The sequence below is a fragment of the Austrofundulus limnaeus genome, unplaced genomic scaffold (assembly GCF_001266775.1).
Source record: "Austrofundulus limnaeus strain Quisiro unplaced genomic scaffold, Austrofundulus_limnaeus-1.0 Scaffold10, whole genome shotgun sequence".
Taxonomy (NCBI): domain Eukaryota; kingdom Metazoa; phylum Chordata; class Actinopteri; order Cyprinodontiformes; family Rivulidae; genus Austrofundulus; species Austrofundulus limnaeus.
Genome location: NW_013952412.1, coordinates 1,499,728 through 1,508,134, shown reverse-complemented (window position 1 = coordinate 1,508,134; position 8,407 = coordinate 1,499,728). Strand labels below are relative to the sequence as shown.

Sequence of the window (8,407 nt, the reverse complement as noted above, 5' to 3'; positions counted from 1 at the left end):
TCAATAAGAATGGTGGAGCTACTCATTACTGAGTCCTTCTTTTTTTGACACTTTGATTTCTGTTTTGGGGGGTTTTCGGGATTTTTTTTTGAGCTATGGTCTTAAACTTTTGATCAGCTGAAAAAAATCATGTTTGAGTGTAAATGCAGTTTTCAGAAAATTCCCTGCTCAAAAGTTCTTGTCTCTTGCACTGATTTCTTCTTTTAACATTATGAAGCTCTACTTACAACCTTCTTAAGATCCAATAGTGCAAAATGCAAATTCTTGCACTTTTTTGACTGGTGTTAAGATTTTGATCACAGACTTTTGCTTCCTGAAGGTATTTGAGCAGCGCTCTTAATTTCCACATCTTTCTGCATTTTGTCATAAATTTAAAAAATAAAAAAGAAATCAGCAAACATGTAAATACTTCATACATCACTGCATTATCACATTACTTCAGGATTTCAGAACCAGTCCATTATGAAGCTTGTATAGTAAATAATACATTTTGCAATTAACCAATCTGTTAAACTACACATTTTAAAGATGAAAATTTTATAACAATGAGCCATAATAAGCCTCCTTGACGTGTATAAAAAGGTTTCCCCAAAGCTGAATGACTGCTGCTCTGATTACTGTCAAAGGTGGTCGCTCACAAAACTGTTTTGTTTTTAGATTTAAAAAAATGCATGTCTTCTTTTTGGTTTATAGCTAAAACCGATCTTTTTCACAGTAATGATGAAATTCTCTTTTTTCTAACACGGAGGCGTATTTTATACAGAGTTCTGCTTTAGTTTTCAGGACTAAATGAGAACTTTAATTTCTGATGGGTTGTGATTTCTGCTGCCCTACAGTAAATGTGGATGTGACTGATCATCAAGGACATACACAGAGGACTCCATTTATTGGACTGAATTTTCTCTGAGGAGAATACATGTTTTAACCAAAAGGATACAAAGTAAACAGGCCATTTTAGTCAGCTAATATTTTGAGGAATTCCTAAATATTTTACGAGATTTTCTCATTTTTAATACCCTGATTGGTCAGCAGGTGGCGCAGTAGCCTACGCACAAAGTGCTTCCTGCAGTTAACTCCAGATCCATTTCTTAAATCAACAATAAATTTAATTAATTTATGCTTACAACTATTAGTTCCCCTGAGAATGTGTAATCACAATAATTTAATAATTAAGTAGGCTAATATAGTGACTGTTAAACAAGACATCCTGGATGGAGTCAGAATTAGCAGATTAAAGTGCTTTTCAACTGGAACCAAACTCTTGCAAAACACCCGTAGAAGCTAAAATGAATAACAAAAAAACATATTTTGTGAGTATTTTTACTTTTAAGTGTGGGTTTAGGAAGTAGCCCCTTAGATTTCTTGTACTTTTTACCATTACTGATACAAATTTCTAACTTTGTTGGTATTAAGAATGTAAGTCGCGTTATAACTGTAATAAAAGTGTCACAAACGCCACGCCCGAAAACAGACTATGTTCATAGCTTGATGTAATTCAGCTGACAGATTTCTATAAAACACTGCTCAGTGTCGTGCCCGCGCAGGCGTGGCTCTCAAGCTCGTGCCCGCCACCCCTCCCCCAGCTACAAACAGCGGCTGCGCGCTCCCGTGAACTAATTCATTGTATCAGATTGGGACAGAAGGAAGCAGAAGAAAAAGACCGGAGAGCTGCTGAGCTTCGAGATATCCTGAGCTGCTAAAACCCCACTGCCTGGCACATAAACTGAAGGTAAACTTCTTTATTGACTACCCAGCGACAGCGAGGGGGTTCTGGTTCCGCGTAGCCTACTTTAAAACTTTAGAGCATCATTTTTTAAGGTTGTCCTTGGCTTTCAGAGGCCGTGCTAGCGAGGTTAGCTTGCAGCTAAGGAGGCTTTTCCTTTTCGAACCCACTTGAATTTCTCCGCGCCTCTTCCGCGATTGCCTCGTTAGTTGTGTTGAAAACTGCTGTGTTTCAGCACCGAAGCTGCTGGGACTAAAACGTATATACAAAACGCAACGAAAGGCTTTAGTTAAACTGTGAAAACTAAAGTCAGGTTTAAAAACTGACGCTTCAAGGACTGGCCTAGAGATCTGCGAGCCGCAACCAAACAATGAAGTCCTTTTCCTTACTTGCCTCGTCTGATCAACCTTACCGGGCGGCTTCCCGGTGAGTGTCCGTCTTTCCCCTGATTAGGTAAATAAAGTTACATCTTCCCTGTGTGTTATTTCACATTGCAGGATACAGCTGAGCAGTAGGCAAACTTTATTTAAATTCTACATCTGCGTTTTATTGTCGATTTTTGCGAGGGTTGGGTAGGACCACACAACACATCGTTTCAGCTTTGATACTTAGTTTTTCTACATTGTGTAGTGAACATTTTAAACCTAGTCGATCTGACATGGTGTGTAGGTTGAGTCAGGGCCACCCACCCTTTCTTTCACTGCGGACACACTGGCCATCTGTTGCCTATGTGATGACGCCATCTTTCTGGTGACCCACCCAGTGGCTAGTTGGTTTAAAAAAATGTTTGCTTAACACTGGTAGTATTTACTGTGGTATAAAGCAACTTTTTCCATACCTTGCATGCAGCAGTCAGCTCACCCTATGTTTCAGATGTCCCTTTTTTTTAAATCAGCCACATTATTTAATCACCACCTGGGGCTGGGAACCACAGTCAAAATTACAGTCATCAATTTTTTATTTTTATTTTGAATCCTCGTTTATATTTAAGGTCATGGTTTTGTATTCAAATTGAGAATTTCAAAATTAGAAATGTCATATGCTCTTGTTCAGAGATGAATGATAGCTGCAGTGTTTCTCAAGCTGCCACTTACCGATGCTATAAGGAATGTATTCATTTATTTAAAATGCCAAAATGAATGCGTGTAGCATTTTTACTGTCCAAATAAACACGTTCAGATCTTTTAAAGAGGCATAATTTAGTAAAAACAGCTTTTCAAAAAGGAAGTTACTCAATTTGTTTTGTATTTTAATTTGTCTTTTGTTGTGTTGGAGTATAAAAGCTTCCTAACATAGCAGTTACCACCATTACAATGTTCATTTTGATGTGCGTAACACAGCTTGGTGTGAGCATGCTTTTTACTGCAGGTTTTTCACGCTGCCACCCTTGAAGCTGTTGAGTAAATTCATTTCTCCTCAGCCATGCAGAGGTGAGCCAGCCTGTATCATATTTAAACAAATGGCAAAATTTTACACGGAAAAAATACCCATTAATCAGGGCTTTTCATCAGTATTAGATATGTACGCTGCCAATTTTGGGTCTTTCTTTTGTCTAAGAATGTGTGCAAAAGGAAGAATCAATTAAGGGAACATTTGATTTTTTTTAAAGCAGTTGATTCTGTCTGTTTTTTTATTTTTTTATTCGTGTGCATTAACTTTTGATTACAGGACATCAGTGATGCATTTAACAAAGCAGTTATTTTCTATATATTTTAAAAAGTTTTATAAAATTGTTGCATTTGAAAGTCCATTTAAAGCTATTCTTGAGATAAGTGACAAATGGTAATTGAACCTTTGTGGGTCACCTTAATTATTTATCCTAGTATGCCTAATTTGTAAACTGACAGCTTCTCTATACGACTTGCGGTTTTGTGTCAGCGTTGACAGGATTTGATGGCTGTGATTCACTGAATGTCATCATCTGTGAAGCGTGAACTGTTGTTAATGTTGCTGTAATGGATTCACCACTTGCTTAGCTTGTGGCTGGGAACCATAAGTCTAAAAGTAGCAAGCTTGCAATAAAAGTACAGTGTGTATGTACTTGTATTGATTTTTGTATTTAGGTTGCATATTTATGTGAAGCTCTGTTGGATTTAGAATTGTGTTTTTTAAAACAAAAAAACTTATAATGGACTAGCATTTTTGATGGAGGACGTTAGTTTTATCTCTAGCTAGATTTTATTCTAAATAGTGTGTTATGCCAATGCTATTTTAGCTGCTGAGAATTTTAGTTGATTTTAAAAATAATTTAGTCACTGGGTCAAAAGCTTTCTGTGATTTGGAAATCAACTAATTTTAAATCTCTAGGTAAAATCTGACTTGTGGCATTTTTGTCTATTTCTTATCCGTTTAACGTTTTTGTGCTTTCAAGAGCCAAACAATTTAGATACAGTGGATTCTGGTGTAGAACAAGTTTTTTTTTTTTACTAAATTATTCGTGCTGTTTATGTAGGTATTTATTTTGATTTCTATTTTTATTTCCTTTGGAAATAAGACCAAGGTGTTTACACATTCAGTCTTTAAATCCAGACCTTTGATAAGAAAGTTGCTTCAAGTATAATGGATTTAGACAACTGCTTGTTTACTTGATAAATTAGCCTTTTTTTTTTTTACAAATATTTGACTGTTTTGTATTTATTTTCATTATCCATGTTTTTTGCTGAAAAAAAAACTGGAATAATAACCAACCATCTAGAGGAAACTGTTGTGTATTTACCATTTCATACCATTTTCAATCATGTTATATCCCTGAAATCTTTCAGCACTTTGCAGTCAGTTAATATTCTGCAAAAGGGGCTAATTTTCCACCCAGAAGACTGCGTGGGATATTGCCTGCCAGCAGCACACACAGGCCTTAAAATGCAACTGCAGCTTGTGAGGTTTTCACAAAGGATGCGATGAATCATCATGTAAACAGTAGCCACTTTGATCATACAGTGGAAGCTGTGTCATACAAGGTGGCAATGAACAATACTTCAGCAGCAGCTCCAAAAGGTTTAGGCTTAGGTTTTCACAGTAAGTGGGTTTGATGTGCTGACCTGCCGTCAAAAATACTGATTGTGTCTTTGATTGAATCACAGTTGACTTCATCACAGTAGATACCAGTCATTCTGTAGTAAAGTGAGTCAATTTTGATAGAAGAATAAAAAAAAATCTCGTCACAAAAATGTATCTCAAGGGAAACCCAGCAATTAATCAGCGTGTGTGGAAATTATCAATCAAAATCCCCTGCTGGGGATGTTGCCTGAAAATTATAGCTCTAACAAGGTGGTTTACCCCTGCTGGCAGCTGTCACATGTCTCTCCTCACAGTGTTTATCACAGTAATACTTCCTGTTGTTCTTTTTGTATTTAACCTTCTGTTAATTTAATCCTGGCGGGGTTATCTGCATCTCTCTCCTTGTCAGTTGTTTGTCTCCTAATTTTATATCAGTCTCTTGTCAGGTAGCTAGCAGATGGGGTAGGGATTTGCACATGTAGGTTGGTCCTTATTAGCTGCTAGGATTAAAATTACTCAAGTACATCTGATCAGGATGTTATTGATCGTATATGCTTGTCTAACTACTTGAATAACCAGTCTCATCACGATTAAATGCAAAATTTGTCCACCAAATAAAAACAGTTTGAGCTTCAAATATAGTTTTGTCATTTACACAACAGAAGCTTGTGTTCAGTGACTGACAAGGCAGCAAGTTTAATTTTAGTATGACTTCTAAATCCATGCTGGCTAGGTATTAACACCTGCTCAATTTAATTATGTAGTGGGCGGCAATTTCCCAATGGTTTTTGAAGCCATATGGATGATAGTGTTAAGTCTTACTTCTTTATTATAAAGCGTTAGTTGACTTTGCTCTACAGTATATAAGGGACGTGTTAACCAGGTCAGTCAAGTCTGCAAACCATGGGAGGTAGGTAGGTCATACCTTTTCCAAATCGGGGGAAATTGTTTTTAATATTTGTGCTCTAATTAAATTTAATGCATTGCTTTCAGAACCGAGGGAAGCCCTCACTGTAAACGATTAAATTAGTGGAATGTTTTTATTTGCAAAGTATATGGTTTTATTTTTTTTATTGTTAGTTATCACAATTGTAATTTTGCGCTAAAAGCAGGTTTTATTTAAGCATTTGGGGGAGTATTTTTCTATGTATGAAGAGAGAATTTCATTTGTTTTATCTGATTATTTTTCTAGGATAAACTTCAGTATTGATAAAAAAATTCTGTCAACTGAAAATAGTTAGTTTTTGCAAATGTGACCTGGATGGTTTCCCCTTTTTTGACCCTTTGCCTTATTACATGATAGAATTACAACTCGTTTTTCAAGAAGGGCTTCGGATGCCATATTTTTCCAAAGCTAGATGACTCTTTTTTTTTTCTGCCTTTACACAGTATCCCTCCTTGTCTTTAAAATGCCCCTGGTGCGTATTTCCTTGCATCTTTCTTGGCAAGAAAAAAAAAATAAATACAAACTCTGATCTATGTCTCCTTTTGTATTAAGAAGATCAGACTCCAAAAAGATGTTCAAACATAATTGTTTAAAAAAATGTAGTAGTCATCCATATGTAATTTGTTAAAAGCAGGCCAACATATATAGTTCACCCACTGGTCATATTATTCAAACATTGACCAGCCCCTAGGCTACAGCTGTCCCAATTTTAGCCTTTTTTTATGCTCAAGTCATTGAGGGAATGGTCTAATCTTTTTTGACACCGCTGTCCTACTTATGGGTGTACCATTATAGAAAGCCTGCACCTTACAGCACTTTTGGGGTATCTCTGGAACAGAAGCTAATTTACCTAAAGGCTGAACTAGTTATGTTTTATCATTTTGAAAATAAATTGGTAAATGTAAATCCTGACTCATTACTTTTGTTGCTGTATTTAGGCAGGCAATTTTGGAACCTTTTGTGTGTTTTACCTTTAAGGATGTTTACAAGCTCGTCACCAAGTCAGTATTTTTTTTTAAAGACTTTACACAATTGCCATATTTTGCATGTTTGGTCAGTGAGTCATCTAAAAGTAGTAATTTTCCTTTTTACACGGCTCCAAAAAATGGAGTTCCTCATCAAACCAAAAACTTAACTGATGACTCAAAAAAACAGGGGAGGTTTCAGGGAGTGTGCTCTCCTCCACACCTCCACCTAACTGTTTGTGGTGGAGAAACAAGCCAAGTGACATAATTGACTCTTGTGTTTCTAGACCATTGAGTCCCAGAGAAACTTGCGTGTCCTCAGCAGCACTACTATATGTTTAATGTGTTCTTGGTGAGTAAGAGATTGCTCTTGTACTTTCCACACAAACTAATGTTAAACACACTACTTGAGCTTCTATTGACGTAAATGATCAGTTTCCTGTTTAATGTTGTTGGTAAAACGTTAGCTTTAAGCCAGTAGATTTTAGTCTGAGGCATATTACTGTTTTACTTGGTTTCAGTTTTCATCAATGCTATTTCCCTAACAAAGTGTCAAAGCTGCATGAAGCTTATGACACCAAACTGTCATTCATTTATACAGACTTCTCTTTAACTCTCAGTCAAATACATTTTCATGCCTACACTGTCAGGTCTTGCTGCCATAAATTACTGGAACCTTATCTAAATGTGATTTTTTTTGATCAAAGTCTTTTTATTATTTTTTTTAACACAAACTACAGAAAAAACAAACTAACAAAAACACAGAACAAAACACACACACCCAAAATCCCTCCCATCCCTCCCCTCCTATAACGGATCTACTGCAACAACATAAAACCATCTTGTATTCATAAATCAGTGATACAATGCACAGGTTTGTGTACATGAAACAATATTTGACCTTTACACAAAGTTATCTGCTGAAATTCTCTCCATGTACGACATAAATGGCTGCCAGATTTCAAAGAATTTGTTTACAGATCCCCTAACAGTATATCTAATCTTCTCTAAATGAATGTAAGACATAACTTCTCTTAACCAATGACCATATACTGGAGGATGTGGATCCTTCCATCGAAGAAGAATGAGTCTTCTTGCCAGTAGAGAGCAGAAAGCTAACACTGTCCTCTGATGTTCACTGAAGGAAGCTTCTGCTGGAGCCACCCCAAAGAGAGAGATGAYTGGTGATGGATGAACAGTTCYTCCAAATAGTCCTGAAAAGGTGTCAAAGATGCCTTGCCAGTATCCATGTAGCTTTGGACAGGACCAGAATGTGTGCAGAAGTGTGGCGGGAGATTGTCTGCAGCGATCACACGACGGATCCAAGTCCCTTTTGAATTTGCTCAGTCTGTCCTTAGACCAGTGTAGACGATGTACTACCTTGAATTGAACTATAACATGTTTCACACATATTGAGGATGAATATATATTTTGAATAATTTTTTTGCCAAACTGTGTCCGATATGGATTCCTCCTAGTCCATCTCCCACTTGCCCTTCAAAGAATCTAAATTGGAGTCAGAAAATGAGCTGAGCAGAGAATAAACTCTGCTCATAGAGCGTTTTGTTACAGACTTACACATCAGAATCTCATCTATAAGAGAAGGTGGGGGGCGTAGAGGAAAACATCCAGAGCATGACATTACAAAATGTCTCAGTTGTAAATACCGAAGAACTGTGACTTATGGATGTCAAATTTCTGTGCTAACTGTTCAAATGAGGCGAACTTATTGTCTAAATAAAGATCATTTAGAGAAGTTATTCCCTTTAAACTCCA

General features: G+C 36.6%; 1 protein-coding gene across 1 annotated transcript in view; it reads left to right on the top strand.

Annotated features, from left to right (window-relative positions):
* Positions 1 to 1,618: 1,618 nt before the first annotated feature.
* Positions 1,619 to 8,407, top strand: part of rhoab (ras homolog gene family, member Ab) — a 14,528-nt gene continuing 7,739 nt past the window's right edge. The window contains exon 1 of the mRNA XM_014001772.1: positions 1,619 to 1,729. The gene's annotated coding sequence lies outside the window, so the exon portion shown is untranslated. The remainder of the gene's footprint in view (positions 1,730 to 8,407) is intronic.